The sequence below is a fragment of the Peromyscus eremicus genome, chromosome 12, assembly GCF_949786415.1.
Source record: "Peromyscus eremicus chromosome 12, PerEre_H2_v1, whole genome shotgun sequence".
Lineage (NCBI taxonomy): Eukaryota > Metazoa > Chordata > Mammalia > Rodentia > Cricetidae > Peromyscus > Peromyscus eremicus.
The window spans coordinates 61613790-61632331 of NC_081428.1; the positions used below are offsets into that span (position 1 = coordinate 61613790).

The window sequence follows — 18542 nt, forward strand, 5'->3', positions numbered from 1 at the left end:
TCCCCGGGTCCGCCCTGTGCTCCCCAGATCTGCCTTGTGCTCCCCAGGTCTATCTTGTGCTTCTTTGTGCTCCCTAGGTCCGCCTTGTGCTCCCCGGGTATGCCCTGTGCTTCTTGGGTCCACCCTGTGCTCCCCAGGTCTGCCTTGTGCTCCCCGGGTCTGCTCTGTGCTCCCCCAGGTCCGCCTTGTGCTCCCTGGGTCTGCCCTGTGCTCCTTGAGTCCACCCTGTGCTCCCCAGGTCCTCCTTGTGCTCCCTGGGTCCACCCTGTGCTCCCCGGGTCCGCCCTGTGCTCCCCAGATCTGCCTTGTGCTCCCCAGGTCTATCTTGTGCTTCTTTGTGCTCCCTAGGTCCGCCTTGTGCTCCCCGGGTATGCCCTGTGCTTCTTGGGTCCACCCTGTGCTCCCCAGATCTGCCTTGTACTGCTTAGCTCCTGAGAGATCAGCCAGCGCCTTGTAACTGAGGTGGCAGGTGAGAGGCAATCTAGCTTTGATCTTCGGAGCGCTCTATATGGGTGCTGCTCTGGTTCAGGGGTCATCAAGATCCTCACAGCTGGAAAGTCTCCCAGCTGTGCGACCTGGGGAGCTGCTCCCCCACTCGATTTCCCGGTTTGCTGACCAGTCTCTTCCTGCTCTGAACTGTCAAGCTTTGAGGCAGGCTGGGTGGGTCTCTAATTCTGGAGGGTGCTGGCACAGCGGGGATTTGGGGCTGGGACTGAAACAGCCCAGGTGCCAAAAGGAACAAGGAAGTAAGATGTCTCAAGCTAAGTTTCCATCTAGCTTGCTCTGAGAAAGGGGTGGGAAATGAGCCATGATGGTTTTACGGGGAGCGGGGCGAAGAGTGACAGGCTTGTCCCTGCTCCCGTCTGCTGGGGGGAACACAAGAGGCTGTGTGCTCAGGTCCTCTGGGTACGCAGAAGAAATAGATGAGCTGCCCGAGGTGGGGAGGAACACCCTGTGGAAGGGTCCAGCAGGCCCCCATGGCCTCACACAACCAGGAAGGGCCCAAGGAACAGGACTAGGGCAGTGGCTGAAGTAACATTCATATGTAAAAATGTCATGAGTTCTAGACCTTCCTTCTATTACGTGGATTCCAAGAAGGCCCATGCCAGCAGCCAAGCCTCTTCTCAGATGTGAGAGTTCCGTGCGGGAGTTTTCCCCAGGACCATCTCTGCTCTATCCACTCCTCATACCTGAGGTCATTCCAGGCAGAGCCGAAGCCACGCCCCAGCCCTCCCAGGCGAGGCCTGCCTCTCCTCCGGCCTGTGTGCAGCACCCAGCAGCCTGCCTCACCCCACCACCACCACCACCCCACCCCCCCCTCACCCCACCCCCACCCCGCTCATCCCCAGGTCCCTCCTGCCTGCTCCATCTGCCTGTGTGACTCCTGACTCAGCTCTCCCCTCCTCGGCCATGCCTCCCGCTTTGTCTGATCTTCTTTCTGCGCCTCTGGCTTTCGCCATTGCTAATATGGCTCCCATGATGACCCCTTTAACCCAGAGCAAAGTGGACCTTCATGAAGGTTTCATGGAGCATAAACTCTAACAGAGTCCGAAAGGGCTCCGTGGGAGGTAAGAGGAAGCTTCCAGGTGGGTATGCTCTCTGTCCAGGAGCAGAGTCCGGTCTTGTCTCTTTGGGGCAACAATTTCAGCTCTTGAGGTCCACTCTCGGCCAGCTTGTGAACTCACAGTATAAAACAGAACGCCCGGACGGGCCAACGCTTGTTGTTTCTTTTTTCTGTATGGCTCTCTGAATCTTGGTTGGGGCTGCCCCTCCTGCAAGAATTAGCACCCCTGAGAGTGGTAAGAGCTCCCCCCGCCCTTTACAACTTCTGGGTATCTAAAAATAAGTCAGGTAGCCTAACAAGCTAGAGGGCAAAGAGTAAGGGACATGTCCCCCAGGGCAGGGCACTCTGATGTGAGCTACTTTTCCCTGGAGAACTCCACAGCAAGGTAAGCCTGCAGAGGGCTGCTGCTCGACTCTGCCTGGGCACATCTGCAGTGTTTCTCCAGCTTCCAACTAGGGAGTACCAGCAAGTTAGATAAATGCTTCAAAAGTATTGACGTGCTTGGCTCTACGCAAGGGGAAGGCTGGCCGGCCAGCACTGGCCCCAGATCTCTGAGGAGCGCAGAGTGGGGTTTCTATGTCCCGGGCTTCTTCCCATTGCCAATCCTGTCCTTCCATAGCCACCACCAAAGACAAATTCTTCACGCTTGGTCTCAGCATCACCTAAGCTGGGGCAGGGCTGCCACACCCTGACGTCGGCCATCAGCCCTTCCTGCGCTTGGGGCAGCTTCCACACCAGCACCGGAGCAGGGAGGATGCACTTCAGAACGCGCTGAAGGAATTACAGAAATGAACACAAACTACAGGTGCCCTGAGCTAGCAAAAGAGCAGGTGTCTTGAAGGGATTTAGACGTGCAGGTGTGAGCCGCAGCCGAGTTTTGGGGTGAGGTGTGCAGGGTCCAGCTCCGCCGCAACTGGAATCCAGAATGTCAGGGCAATCGGAAGTGAGAGGGAGGGTGGTGTTGGAGTGGGGGGGGGGACCTTGCCAGGGGTGACGATGCAGCTCTGACAAACAAAAACAGACCAGCAGTCACACGTCAGTTTCACATTAAGCAACAAAGCGCGCTGTTTCCAGTAAGTACTCCTACAAAGTCTCAAGCATGTGTATGAGAAGACTGTTCAATGAAATGCAGAACAGCACAGCTTTCCTTTATTGTATCCGGTAACCCTCCTCAGCGACGGGAAGGGAAAGTTTTCCAGTTGTGGGGGACATATGGGCAGGAGGGGCCAGGAGCAGGTGACAGTGAGACCCTGGGACAGGCAGCTGCTCGCTGGGCAGTGTGGCCGTGGCCTGGAGCCTGCAGTCGATGTCCTGAGTGCCCTGTGGAAGGGAGGCGTGGGTACGGTGGTGAAAAGGAGAAAGGACATGTCTCATAGTCAGCTTGATGCAGGACCAGAGGAGGAAGCAGAAGGGCCGGTGTAGCACGGAGTCCAGGAAGCCCTGAGGCAGGATGCTGGCACTTGGGGGGGGGGGTGCTAGAGCATTGCCCCCAACCTCCAGGGTGTCAGTATCTGTTTCGTGAAGGAGATGGGACCTGATCAGTCTTTTCTCTAGACCCCGAGGAAAAGGTGACACTAAGTGACGTTTGCTTCTCCTTTGGGTCCGCCCTCACACATGCACGGGTCTGCATACCATCTTCTCCTCACAGGTTGCTTTTCCTTGGAGACAAGTGTTACCTTTGTAACCAGCGTAAAGGGTCATGATGGTGAATGTGTGGAGATCCAAGAACAACTTGCAGGAGATAGTTGTCTCCCCCACCATGGATGCTGGGGACTGAACTCAAGGCATCAGGCTTTCACAGAATGTGTTTTTACCCACCGACCCATCTCCGGCCCGGGACTGGCTAATTTTTTTTTTGTTGTTGTTTAGTCCAGGAGATGGGGCTCTTCAGAGGCTCCCACGGGCTGGGAGGCAGAGAAGGTGGGAAGATCTTCATCCATGATCCATGTCTGGCTTCTGTGAGGAAAGGGGACTGTGGGGCAGCCAGAACCTAACTGTAGCTCCAGTCTGAGGACATTTCCATCAGGACGGTATCTGTGTGTTTATCCACAGAGACCACGGGGGTGTCACATGACTCGTGGGAAAGTGCCTGCATAGCATACTCACCATGCCCAGGCCTGCCCAGACCTGCTCAGACCGGCCACAGGAGGCGCCGCATTGGGGAGGGTGGTAAAGGGGGAGTCACCTGCCATGCTGTTAAATGGATGCTTGCTTCCACGATGGGTGCTACACCAAAGGGTCTCCCCCAGCCACACGGCAAGTGAATTAAGCAAAGATATTGCTTATTAAAAGATAACATATGGGAGCTGGAGAGATGGCTCAGAGGTTAAGAGCACTGGCCGCTCTTCCAAAGGACCCAGGTTCAATTCCCAGCACCCACACTCACAGAATGCAAACAAAATACCAATACAAATAAAATAACTAATAACTAGATTTTTTTCTAATTAAATATAACACAGGGGAGGCCTGGACGTGGTGACGCACCTGTAATCCTTAGCTCTCCAAAGGCTGAGGCAGGAGGATCATGAGTTTGAAGCTAGCTCGTGAGATCCCGCCTCAGAAGAAACCAACAAAACAAAACAAAAAAAATTAATGTGTGTTGTGGAGAAGACTGAGGTCAAGGGTCATGCAAACAGAATGCCCGTGCTTTGCTGTCATCTGTATGTGCTTTCTAAGTGTCCGCTCTGCCTAGGCAGGTCTGAATTGCCTGCAATCTCTGTCTCTCTGTCTCTGTCTCTGTCTCTGTCTCTCTCTGTCTCTCTCTGTCTCTCTGTCTCTCTCTGTCTCTCTCTCTCTGTCTCTCTCTCTCTCTGTCTCTCTCTCTCTCGGTTGTTTTTTGTTGTTGTTGTTTTGGGTTTTTTTTGTTTTTGTTTTTTTTTTTTTTTTGGTTTGGTTTGGTTTGGTTTGGTTTTTTGAGACAAGGTTTCTCTGTGTAGTTTTGGTGCCTGTCCTGGAACTCATTCTGTAGACCAGGCTGGCCTCGAACTCACAGAGATCCATCTGGCTCTGCCTCCCGAGTGCTGGGATTAAAGCATGCGCCACCACTGCCCAGCTCTCCTCTCTCTCTTTAAAAAAAAATAATAAGTGAAGTATATAAACATTACAGAAAATCTGACAGTAAAGGGAAGAATACATATAACTGCCCCCCCTTTTTTTACAAAAAACTTTAATGTATTTCTGCTTCCAATTTTTAACATTCTTATGTATTTTAACAGCTTGTTCTGTCAATGAGCTAGGTACCATTTACATTCTGTTGTTTTATTTGCTCTATTAAGCATCTTCAATATTACATATCTTTAAAATTAAAGATATTTGTGTGTTTGTGTGTGTGTGTGTGTGAGAGAGAGAGACAGAGACAGAGACAGAGACAGAGACAGAGAGATCCCCTGCAGCTGGAGATGCAGGTAGTCATGAACCATCACAACCTGGCCAAACCTTGTTTGATCTCGGAAGCTAAGCGGGGTCAGGCCTGGTAGTGCTTGCATAAGAGACTAATTTCACCCCCTTTAAAAAAATCTTGTGTGCTACACCTACTCAACCCTCCTTTCTCCCATCCTTCCGCAAACACACCTTTTGCCACCACAAGAATCTTGTTCTTTGAAGAGGTGTTTTTATAAAGTATTGGTCTTTGCTGGATTTAAAAAGAAAGAGAGAAAGAAAGAAGGAAGGGAAGGAAGAAAGGGAGAGAGAGAGAGAGAAGAAAGAAAGAAAGAAAAAGAAAGGAAGAAGGAAAGAAAGAGAGGGGAGAGAGAGAGAGAAAGAGAGAGAGAGAGAGAGAGAGAGAGAGAGAGAGAGAGAGAGAGAGAGAGAGAGAGAGGAAGCAAGCCCGAGCCCCGTCTGCGATACAGGACACAAGGGCACTGTCCTGGGGAGTGCCGTGGCCTGCCGGCGCGTTTATCAATACACTGACTGATAAATCATAAGGCGAGAGCACCCACGATCCATTCTTTAAAGACGACTGGGAGGAAATGACCCGCTGGTTCTCTTACTCACTCAACAGAAAAAGATCAAAGAGCCAGCAGGAGGGATCAAATATTTGCTTTGGGGCTTTCAAATGCACAGTAAGTGATTAACTGAATGATTGTGTAAACCTTTGGTCCCGTTTGATAAAGGAAATGGATTGTTTCTATTTCTTCTGCAGTGCTGGGTATTGAACCCGGGGCTCACGTGTGCTAAGCACACTCTCTACCCCTGGGCTACACTCCAACGGGGGAACTCTAAATGCAGGTGTGAAATGGGGTTCAGGAGGACAGGGGGACTCCATCTCTAACTATCAAAGAAATAAAGATAGATATATTGTTTTCTCAGGAGTTTTAAGGGAAGCTGTGGACTGCAATCTTCAAATTTATTTAATGTTTACGGGTTTTGCTTTAACTTTGTGTGAGTTGTTTGTCCGCACGTATGAGTGCGCTGGTGCCCAAGGAAGCCAGCATAGGGCGCCAAATCACCTGGAGCGGGCTTAATGGCAATTAGTTGTAACTGGCCTTGTGGATGCTGGGAACTGAACCCGGGTCCCCTGCAAGAGCAGCCAGGGCTCCTAACCACTGAGCCATCTCTCCAATCCTGGTTTGGGGAGATTTTGGTGACAGAGTTTTGTTATATATTCCAAGCTGGCTTTGAAGTTGCAACAATCCTCCTGCCTCAGCCTCAGTGTTGAGATTAAGGTATGTGCCACCACAACAAGCTAAAAACATTCTTTAAAAAAAATTAATTTGTATTACTTTTTATTAGTGTGTGTATGTGTGTGCACAAATGTGTGGGTGTCCTCAAACGGCAAAAGAGTGTCAGATCCCACGGACCTGGAGTTCCGTGTGGTTGTGAGCTGCCTGCCATGCATGCTGGGAACTGAACCTCCTCTAGGAAGCAGCAAGTGCCCTAACCACTGAGCTGTCCCGCCAGTCCCCAGACATTCTTACCGGTGAATACGGGAAGACGTCTTTTTAGGTACACTTTAAAACCAATCAGTGGCCCCACATGCTGACACCCAAGAGCCACTTCTGCGATGCTGTAGCACTAACACGAGGCCACGATAACAGGTCAGCTCTAGACGCTCTGCAGGTACACTGAGCTAACCAAGGAGAGGGGAACCTTGGACCCTGCTCGTCACTCACTGTCCAGCTGAAAATACAAACCTGCACGATGAGGAAGGCTAACTAACGCCTGACGCCTGACGGAGAGGGGCCCTTGAACTTGGGCTGTGTGGTGCAGACCCAGTTTAGGCAGCAGGAGCTCTGAAAGGAGAACAGGCCGGGGGTGGGGCCACTTGGGAAAGCGCCTTTGTGATTGGCTTCCTGTCACCCATCTGGCTGAAGGCCGCTCCTGAATCAGAAGCCATCGACACCTGCTTGATGGGTGAGTCGGCTTGGAGGTTCTTACAGAGCCCAAGCCCAAGTTCCTGTCTTCAAATCAAGCTAGCATTAAAACTGTGCTTTTCTTTTTTTTTCCAGAAACGCAGAAGCAGTATAGGTGTGTGGGTGCATGCTTGTGTGTGTGTGTGTTATATGTGTTTATATGTATATGGTGTGTGTGTGTGTGTGCATGTGTGTGTCATATGTATGTGTGTTATGTGTGTGTTATATGTATGTGTGGTGTGTGTTATATATGTGTGTGGTGTGTGTGTTATATGTATGTGTTATATGTGATGTATATGTGTGTGTCATAGGTATGTGTAGTGTGTGTTATACTTATCTGTGATGTACATGTGTGTGTTACATGTATGTGTGTTGTGCGTGTGCATGTGTGTGTTATATGTATGTGTATTGTGTGTGTGTGCTATATGTATGTGTGGTGTGTGTGTTATATGTGTGTGTGTGTGTGTGTGTCTCTCTCGAGTACACACCTCCTGCAGCATGTGTATGGAGGTCAGAGTTAGTCCTCCCCTTGATTCTGAGGCAGGGTCTCTTGTTTCTGTACCAGGGCTGTGCACTGGGCCGTGAGCTTTGGGACGATTCTCTTGTTTTCTCCTCCCACCCCCCACGGGACGCTGGAAGTGCAGGTGTGGGCACAGCATCCACCTTTTTACTCAGTTCCCGGCATCTGAGCGAAGGTATTCAGATGTCTTCTGCCAGGGCTTCTGCCCACTGAGAGCCTTCTCCCAGGCCTGGGATGGTGTTTGTTTTTTAGGGGGAGAAATTCACTTTATTCACAGGTAGGCAGGACCCAGCCTAATGCCTGGAGACGGTCCATCAGCCCCACCCACATGCCCCTCTGTGTGTGTGTGTGTGTGTGTGTGTGTGTGTGTGTGTGTGTGTGAGAGAGAGAGAGAGAGAGAGAGAGAGAGAGAGAGAGAGAGAGAGAAAATAGTCTTCTAAAACCTGTCACATGAGCATTTGAGCGATCTTTTTGTTGTTTATTTTTAAGATCGTGTTTTAATTATAACATGGTCCCCTTCCTTACCATCCTCCAAACCCTGACATACACCCCTTGCTACTCTCCCTCAAACCCATGGCCTCTTTTTTCATCAATTGTTCTTGCATGCATATATGTATTGGTATATGCAAATATATTCCCAAATACAACCTGTTGAGTCCATATAATGTTACTTGTATGTATGTTTTCAGAACTGACTGTTTGGCATGGGACAACCAACTGGTGTGCTCTCCCCTGGGGAGGGCCACCTCTCCCGCTCTCGGCTTTACTCGGTTGTCTGTGGTTCTTTGTGTGGAGTTGTGTAGGGCTGAGGCCTCCCGGGCCTCTTCCCTGTGCTGTTTGTTGGTGTCCTTGTTCTGCACACAGTCACGTTGGTGAGGCTTTATGGGTGTCGCTTCCGCTGTTACTAGGAGATTTCACATCGCATCAAAGATACTCCTTAACTGCCATATTCATTCTGAGGAGGCCAGCCCAGAGGTGGAGCACATCTTCTGCTTGGCTAGGTAATAAGGTCTCCCACACACGCTGCATGTCTGACGTACAGGACACCAGGCTCCAGCTCCACTCTGTCACTGGTACTGTGCTGCCAAGGCTGTACCCATGACCCCTAGGGTGGGGCAAGGGCAAGGCATGGCGAGGAACTCCAGGTTAGGGTTTCCAAGGGCTCCCTGGCTCACCAGGGGAAGGGCTTCTCAAAGTTGTAGCTGCTTGGACAGAAATATCATGGCACTGAAAAGGTCTTCTTACAGTGAGAGAGGGTATATTTTGCCTTCACTTTCCTGTCCTTAATAAACACTTTTTTGACACACAGTACAGTGGGGGTATCTTCACACACTTGTCCCAGATCTCCAGCCAGTTAGGTATATTCCTGTAAGTAACATGATGTTACCTCAAACCTTCTAATGGCACATGAGACATATCTCATTTTCACAAGTTTCTCCTGGCCACCTATATTCTAGATGTTGAACTTGAGGACCCTCTATTGGGAGTGGCTACACATTTCTCAAATTCACCATCAACTGGGGCTTCACAAACATCATTTTTCACAGCCTGTAACAGGGCCCCAGACCTTAGCACAACTGACTCCATGATGGAGGTGCCATTCAGACTGTAAAACTCAGCATGTAGACAGCACCACCTGCCAATCTAAAAACAAAGACCCAATCCACCAAAGCCATAGCTCTGGGAAAATATCTAAATGTACTAACCTTGCTTTTTAGCTTCTGTAGTTCTGCTTCTGGCTGACTGTTCTTGTTATTGAAGTATGTCAACCCAGAACATGATTTTTTGTGCTTTGAAGTTCACCCTGATAAAGGCTCAGTGTTACACTGGGATCCTGGACACCCACTGTAGCCACCAGCCAGCTAATAAAGATTTTTCTATTGGCTTAAACCCATGTCTGAGCAGACTTCTCTGGTGACTGTCCCACAACAATCTGGAGGCCCCAGCAAGACACCAGAGACCAGACTTAGAGACACCGGGGTCTCAGAGCCCCTTGGAGGGAGGAAGAGTGAAGCGGGTCAGGGGACTCCTGGGGGTGTGCAACCTGAGATGTGTTCAGGTCCCTGGGGTTCCCTTTGATCAATCACGCCTAACACTTGGGGTGGGGGTGGGGGTCTGACACTTCCACCCCAAAAGGAAACAAATTAGAGAGTTGCCTGGTCTGTCACCTCCGGAGGTAAGTCTGGTTAAGGTGTCTTCTGTTTGGACACACAGGAGAGGTCAGATGTGGCTGCTGATCCGGTGTATGGGAACCATGAGAGACGTCACTGGATCATCCCCACCCCCCCCACCCCCCCCACCCCCCCACCCCCCCCACCCCCGTCTACTCAGGTATATGAATGTGTGATGGCCACCCATGGTTGTCTTTACTGTGTGTATGTGTGCACTCTACCATGTGGCAGTACCTTTTGTCAGCACCGTGTGTTCATCTTGCTTCTCTCCACGTCTCCTAGAAACTCTGCACTCCTTCTTCCCCATGCTCTCTTTTAGTCCCACCTAAGCTTTACTACCTAGCTATTGGCCAGTCAGCTCTTTGTTAAACCAATGAGAGTAATACATATCCACAGTGTACAAAAGGATTATTCCACAGCAGGTGAGCATTCCCTCAGCTCCTGTGCCGAGCAGCCCCAGGGAAGAAGGAAAGTCCCCCTGGGCTGAACCTGAACTGAAGGAAAAGAGAAAGCTCCATTCTTTTCTCTTTCATGATTTATGTCTTCTTTTCAACCAATGATCTGTAGAGTTGAAAAACTCAAAACCCCACCATTATCTAAAACAAACCTGGGTTGGGCAGCCGGAGGATTGATGCCAGACAGTGCAGCACCGCGTTAGACATCTAGAGGGTCACTCCAGCAGCTGTGGGGGCGTTTGGGCCATGACCCCAGTTCTTTTTTTTTTTTTTTGGTTTTTTCGAGACAGGGTTTCTCTGTGTAGCTTTGTGCCTTTCCTGGATCTCGCTCTGTAGACCAGACTGGCCTCGAACTCACAGAGATCCGCCTGCCTCTGCCTCCCGAGTGCTGGGATTAAAGGCGTGCACCACCACCGCCCGGCTTGACCCCAGTTCTTGATGTCAGGTCTGTACTCCTTCTAAAGGATCCACACCACCTACCCATGCTGGTCTGCCAGTGGGGGTCCAGTTAGCAGCAAACATACCTCGAGGGCCGGGCAGAAGTAGAATGGAAACTATGAATATAATTTTAAATGTTCTATTAACCACATTAACTAAAAAAAAAAAAAAAATAGGTGAAATCAATTTTAATAATTCTTCTTTAGCCCAGTCTATCTAAAACATTATCATTTCAACATAGTATTAATTCACTCATTATCATTTCAACATTCATGATATAAAAATTATGAGTGAGACATCTTATGCTTTTCTGACAGGGGGTCTTTGAAATCCAAGTGTATTTCACTTACACCATTCCGTCTGGTCTAGCCATATCCAAGTGACAACAGCAGCTGCCAGACAGGACGAAGGAGACCTTTGCAGGGCCTGAAGAGCAGGCCCACAGCGGGAAACAGCTGGACACGGTGCCCTGGGGATCGAGCATGTCCCCAGCTTGCTTAGCCATCTTCCCCCAGCTACCCGGGGTCAGGTGGAGGCTCCTCCCTTGGTCCCACTGGGACTTCTCAAAGGGCTGCCATTCTGGGGTACAAAAGGGCTCGGCCACCTTTCTCCAGTGGCCCCATCTTCTGGAGAGTAAGCACTTCTCACCCCCAGGCTGTTCATCATCTTCTCTGCAGCCCCTCAATGTGAAATTGTTCAAAGTGAATCCATCCGTCGACCAAGCCAGGCCCTAGGTATAGGAGGCAAATGTGGTTCCCACCCCTGGGGCGGTCTCAAGGGGGTTTCTCCCCACGCCTCCCACACCCTAGCCTTCTCCCTTCCTCCCTTCTTGCATTTTCTTCCTTCCTCTCCCAGGCCTCATGCCTCTTTCCTGGTGAAGGGCTGCCCCCCTGACCAGCCACGCTACTTTAGGTTTAGTTTCTATTTCAGAGTTTGGCCTGGTCCCTCCTCATCCTGGGGAGGTTTCTGAGGTATATGAGTCACTTGCCTCAAGGATCACAGGGTGGCAGAGATGACGGGGTCACCAAGAGGATAAGGAGGAAGTCTGGACGGCACAGCAAGGTCACAGTTCTGGAATGACCCACACTGAGCTTTTCCCGAGAATGACACTCACCTAACGTGGGGAAGGACAGAAAGACTTCCCATCTCCCGTCAGCCTTTTGACTGAGATCCAGGGTCGTGTGTTGGTGTCAATTTAATATCTGACAAGTACCACACACTCCGGGGTAAGATAGTCAGCGGATATTGGAGCAGGGAGAAGAAGCAGGCGGAAGCCACAGGCACTCTACCAATGGTGTCGCTGTGGTTCCATGTGGCTGCAGGGTGAGGGACTCTGCAGGGGCCAGGGGGCAGGGAGCATGGCTTCCACGGCCGTCCATCGCCATAAGGAAACATTCCTTCTGAGTCTGTCCGTATCTTTACACTTTCCCAGTGGCTCGGCATGGCTGATGCTCAAAAGACCAATAACTAAAGGTGTTGGAGGAGGTGGTGGGGACCTAAGCCAGGGCCTGGCACGTACTAAGCCCAAGCCGACATCGTGAGTCTCCACCTCCCGGTAAGCACCGTAGTTCTCTTAAGAGAGTTCAAGGGTTCACTGAGCCAATGATCTTGCTGGGTCTATGGTATACGTGCAGCCTGGGGAGTGTGAGAAACCTGCCCTTGCCTCGTGTGTGAAGACAGAGTGTTCCAGGCAGTCACAGCCTAGAGACCCAATGTTCCCAGCCATGATTCGGGTGAGACAGCCATGGGAAGGGAATTCAGACTATCAGGCCCTCTGCAGCCCTGTGAACCCCATCACAGGTTTCTAGAGTGGTATCCTCCTCCTCATACCTCCCGGGCAGTGACAGGGCAGAGAGGCATGCACAATCTTCCCTACTGTCAGGGCCACCGGGCGCTCCTCTCTGCCTTCTCCTCCTTCCCTCAGGTTCAGACTTGCGTGGTAGTCTCAAGCCTCTCTCCTCTTCCTCCTGGTTTTCTCTCAAGTCCCCTAGCGTGATCTTCAGCATTAACCCCAACTTCATGACTACTTAGAAACTCTGGACCAACACAGCCAATCATGCACTTTCACATACCCTCAGCCCCGCCAAACACGGCGCCCTGGGGAAGCATGTGATTATCCCCAAGGAAGAAACACAGACAGGACACCCCTGTAGGAAAGCCCCAGCAGGACACCCCCAAGCCAGGCATTCCCCAGCAGGGAACCTGTGGGAGCCCAGCTCCCACCTTTTCCAGGGTTCTTTCTTTTTTAAAAAAAGATTTATTGATTGATTATGTATATAGTGTTCTGCCTACATGTATGCCTGCAGTCCAGAGGAGGGCACCCGATCTTATTATTACAGATGGTTGTGAGCCTCCATGTGGTTGCTGGGAATTGAACTCAGAACCTTTGGAAGAGCAGCCAGTGCTCTTAACCACTGAGCCATCTCTCCAGCCCTTTTCCAGGGTTCTTATGATGAGGAAAGTGGTAAGAAACTTTTAGATAGAAAGATAACGAGGAGGAGAAAGAAACATAGGACAGCTTCAGAAAGATCTGGATCAATATCCAATGGCCCCTTCTGCCTCTTCAAAGGGCTTTTTATAACAATGCCCAGGAGCGGGGCAAAAGACCTCCCTGCTTGCTAGATCAAAGCAAGCCACACAGCCAAGTATAGACCCTTCCAAACACCTGGTAACCACGCCTGTGGTCAAATCATCCCCTTATGCAGCCCTGCTGGGTAAAGCAAGCTCAGATTCTCGGACCCTGAGTAAGTTCTCAGTAGGAAACCTCTGTGGGTCTTTACAGGAACCCCCAAGCAAGGTACTCCTAGCACAGCACTCCAGCTCTCTGGCTCAAGCTTGTGGGAGACCCTCCAGCAGGGAATGTGCGTCCCTTTGCCTCCCAGCTCAGCCCTTACCTCCGCGTCTTGGTGTTTCTCGTGGATACCTTCCAAACAGCCATCCTTCAAACCCTGGCTCAAGGTCAAGTTCATCATCTAAAGCACCGCCATGGTTGAATCCTGGCGGCTTGTCAGGACTGCATGGAGCACTGTTTTAAAAAAGGTCTGGCTAAGGCTGTAATCACAGAACTTGCCACCAAGCCTGCCGATCTGAGTTCATGCAATCCCTGGTCGGAGGAGAGAACAGACTCCCACCACAAATTCTGACCTCCACACGTGCACTGAGACATGTGCACCACCACACCACCACCCCAGAAAATAAATAAATAAATGTAGGACTGGAGAGTTGGCTCAGTGGTTAAGAGCGTTTATTGCTCTTGCATAGGATATAATTTCAGTTCTCAGCAACCTTTTGACAGCTAACTCCCAGTCTCTAGAGATCTGGCGCCATCTTCTGGCCGCCTAGGGTACTGCATGCATGTGGTGCACAGCCATGCATGCGCAAAAACACACACACATTAAAATAAACAAATCTTTTTAAAAAAAATAATAATAATAAGTCTGACTGTCTCCAAAGAGACCAGCATCTCTGAGATGTGGAGCCCATCAGTGAACTGTTTATCCTCAGGGTCAGGAACCACATGGAAGTATTTGGGGCAAGCTAGAAGAATCCCATTGCTCTAATTTAAGATGTTGCCATAGCTCTTTCTACCTGAGTTTCTTCATCTGTGAAAAGGAGCTTGTCATGGTCGTCCCCTGGGGATGTTCTGAGAGAGGAGGTCAGCATCCAGCAGTGGCCGAGTGGCTGGGTCTCAGCTGCCATCTTTCAAGTCAGACACTGGTAGTATCAGGGAAGGTATGGGTGGTAGCCATGCAGGGCCACGGGACCCTTCCCAGGGGCTCCTGGAGCTCACATGCATGAGGAGGACATAGACAGCAGAGAACAAAGACATCTGAGTCCCGGTCTTAAAGGATGTACGTGCTTCTTCTCTTCATTCCGGAAGAGGATGTGAGAAGAATATTCAGGAAAGAGCAGAGGAATGCCCAGGGCTAGTGAAGGGCCGAGGAGGAAGGTTTGCTGGCAGCATGCCATCTGAGCTGGACACAGTTACTTCTGCTTCCTGGGGCCCACGTGGAGTGTGAGAGCAGCCAACGGACTTACTGGCTGCGGGCCTCCTCAGGTCCCTCTGCGGTCTATGGACAATGGCCTCGGGGTGAGGCTGAGGAAGGGGGCCTGAGACTGCTCCATCCACCCACCAACCCAGGCTTCGCAGGCCTTGAGCAAGAGCAGTGTTGGAACATCATCTATAAGGGAATCTTCAGAGAGGATAAACTAAAGAGAGCACACACACACACACACACACACACACACACACACACACACACACCGTGCACCCACACGCACACTGAACATGGATAACACCACCCTGTGGGATGGGGCTCTGGATAAAACACACAGCAGGAAGTGAGCAGATGGCCAGTATCCATCTCTTTCTGTCTCTTGACGGTAAATGCTATGTGACCAGCCACCTCATGCTCTGCCCACCATGAGTGAGCTTTAACGCTCAAAGCTGACCCACAGCACCGAGAAAGGTGACCAATAGCTCAGATGAGGTTCCCGGAGGCCCAGCAGCTCTCGGGCCCAGTTACCCCAGCTCCCTTCTGCCCACAGGAGTGAATGAGCCAAAACATAGTTACTCTTGACTGTTAGAAGGACCTGGAACAGAAACCAAGTGTCTGGCTGAAGGCCACCCCAGGTCTAGACCTGGCTTGCTCTCAGACTCACCAGCTGTGTGACCCCTTGAAGATGTCTGGTGGCCCAGAATTTTGGTTTTCTTAACCAAGGGGAGAGAAGGGCACTGGTATTTTAAGCTGCTGAGAGAATCCAGTAAATAGATGCAAAGTTCCGAGGCAGGCGGTCGGAAGAGAGTACTTGTTCCTGGGGAGGGCAGTGGCCACCCCTAGGGGACAAGCTGGGAAATTCCAAGGCTATTTTTAGTTATTACAATGCCAGAGACTACAAGAACAGAGCCCAGGGACCCCACAACACAGTCATGCCTGAGAAGAAATGCCCAGCCATCTACGTGTCAAAGGAAGGTTTGGACGGTTTTTAGACAAACTGAATTTTCCAGGAATTCAACCATTGTGCAAACTGAGGGAGTTGTGTGTTTTGTTTGGCACGTCACCAAGAGCTGTTGACTTCATGGAAAATCTCACCCCTCACAGCATGGCCACTGTGGTAGGGAGGTGACGGTGCTGGTCCCAGGCGTCCACATCGGATCAGCAGTCTCTTGGGCACACGCATGGGACCGTCTAACTGTTCTTCACCAGGGCTTCTCACACTGTAAGGTGCACTCCAGGGGGTCTCGTCAGAACACAAAGTTCCCGGTGGGACAAGGCCCTGGGAACTGCCCATGTCTACAGCCTGGTGTAGTGCGGTAACAGGTAGAAGACAGATTTCATTAAAGGCTTCCTCTCCTCCTCCTCTGGGTGACAGGCACCATCTTGGGTCCAGTCCCCCAGTCCAGCCGACAGACAGAGAGAGCAGAGCACAGGCAGTTGGTGGGGTGTGTCTCAGAAACACAAGCAGGTCCACACCAGGTCCACACCTACACGATCCCACAGAGGAGGAGGTGGAGCTGTGAGATTGTCACAGCCTAGGCCTCGGCTGGTGTCCCTCCCTCTGGGGTGGCCCTGGGATGGCCTTCGGAGAGATCTCAAACTGAAGCAGGTGGCTGAGGCATCTACCAGTGTGGTAGTTTGAATGTAATTGCCGCCATGAGCACTATTAGGAGGTGTGGCTTTGTTAGAATAGGTGTGACCTTGTTGGAGGAAATGTGTCACTGTGGGGGCGGGCTTTGAGGTCTCATATGCTCAAGCTAGGCCCAGTGACACAGCTCACTTCCTGCTGCCTGCAGATGAAGATGTAGGACTCTCAGCTCCTTCTCCAGCACCATGTCTGCCTGCGTGCTGACATGTCCCACCATGATGATAATGGACCGAACCTCTGAACTGTAAGCCACCCCAATTAGATGTTTTCCTTTCTAAGAGCTGCTGAGGTCATGGTGTCTCTCCACAGCAAAAGAAACCCTAAGACAACCAACCACTGAAAATCAGTGTCTAATTTCCTCCCACCCTGGGAACTCCAATTTGGTTCTCTTTGTGTGTATGTGTGTGTGTGTGTGTGTGTGTGTGTGTGTGTGTGTGTGGTGTGAGGTATGTGTGTGTGGTATGAAGTGTGTGTGTGTGTGGTGTGTGAAGTATGTGTCTGTGGTAAGAAGAGCGTGTGTGGTGTGAGGTGTGTGTGAGTGAGATGTGTGTGTGTGTGTTGTGAGGTATGTGTGTGTGGTATGAAGTGTGTGTGTGTGTGGTGTGTGAAGTATGTGTCTGTGGTAAGAAGAGCGTGTGTGGTGTGAGGTGTGTGTGAGTGAGATGTGTGTGTGTGTGGTGTGAGATGTGTATGTGTTTGGCGTGAGGTATGTGTGTGTGGTATGAAGAGTGTGTGTGGTGTGAGGTGTGTGTGTGTGTGTGTGGTGTGACATGTGTATGTGTGTGGTGTGAGGTGTGTATGTGTGTGTGGTGTGAGGTATGTGTGTGTGGTGTGATGTGTGTGTGGTGTGTGGTATGAGGTATGTGTGTGTGTGGTGTGATGTGTGTGTGGTGTGAGGTGTGTGTGTGTGTATGTGTGTGTGGTGTGAGGTGTCTCTCTGTGTATAATATGTATGCAGTTACGCCTGTGCAGACAGAGGCCAGAGGAGGGTTTAGAATCTGCTCTATCATCCTCCACCTTATCCCCTTAAAACAAGGTCTCTCCCCAAACCTGGAGCTAGACCCTTGGCCAGGAGGACCCGGTCTACCCTCCCCACAGCACTGGGTTACAGACATACGTGTGAACATGCCCTTCTTCTTTTTTTTTTTTTTTTTTTTTTTTTTGGTTTTTTGAGACAAGGTTTCTCTGTGTAGCTTTGCGCCTTTCCTGGAACTCACTCTGTAGCCCAGGCTGGCCTCGAACTCACAGAGATCCGCCTGGCTCTGCCTCCCGAGTGCTGGGATTAAAGGCGTGCGCCAGCGCCACCCGGCACATGCCCATTTCTTATGTGGGTGCTGGGACTCAATCCCCAGCCTCTGCTTGCACAGCAAGTGTCCCGCCCCTCCAGGGTCCCTTACCCCTGCCCGCTTTGGCTCTCTGACCTCAGCTGAAGGCTGTCAGCTGTCAGCCCGTGGGCAACTGAGGGAAGGGGAGGGTCAGATGAGGGCTGGGGCGGCACACCTGGCAGCCACTAGAGCCATTTACTAATTTTTAAAGTAGTGTATGGGGACAGACTATATCGTCTATGAAATCCCATCACAGCATAGTAAGGGTCTTTCCAAAGAGGGGACAGGGAAAGAGGACATGGGACTTAACAACCTGAGAACCTCTGTGCAACCAATGGCGGCAGCTCTAGTACCAGAAGTGGGAGTTCACCAAAGGAACAAGAATTCATCATATCCAGGCACTGGGTTAGACATCTGGAGGCTCACTCAAGCACCTGCGGGGGTGTTCGGGCCGTGACCCCAGTTCTTAATCTTAAGTCTGAACCTCCCTCCAAGTGATCCACACCACCTACCCATGCTGGTCTGTCCATGGTGGTCCAGTTTGCCACAAGCGCCCCACAAGGGCCCAGCTGGGGCCTAAAGCTCCAGAGAAGACAGGCTTTATTTGACCAGTTAAGTCTATGGCTCAGAATCACGGGGATGCCCTCTGATTTTCTCTCTACCTTCCCTTTGCTGGGCCCCAGAGGAAGAAGTGTATATAGTAGGGCAGAGAGACAGAAGCCATCACTTTTGGGCCAGATAGGTAGGAAGCCAAGCTGGACTCGGGTGAAGGACCGTGACAATCGAGCTGCCCAAGTTAGGGACCTCAGAAAGGTGTGCTAGTCCAAGGCCAGTGCATGGCTCTTACCCCATCAGAGGGGCTGAGACGGGAGCCAGCATCCCTGATTGGCCACTGGGTGGCACACATGTGAGACAGAGCCAGAGAGATTAAGCAGACCTGGAAATGAAGTGACATTGGAACGACAGTTCACAGAGGCAGATTAGGAGGCGTGCGTGGTCAGGGGTGTGGGAGATGGTTCAGTGATGGGGTGCTTGCCATGCTAGGGTAAAGACCCAAGAATGGACCCCAGAT

At 51.1% G+C, this 18542-nt stretch overlaps 1 pseudogene; it reads right to left on the reverse strand.

The window, feature by feature from the left end:
- LOC131922250 (glyceraldehyde-3-phosphate dehydrogenase-like) overlaps nt 1–15680 on the reverse strand; it is a 37052-nt pseudogene extending 21372 nt beyond the window's left edge.
- Nucleotides 15681–18542: the final 2862 nt, after the last annotated feature.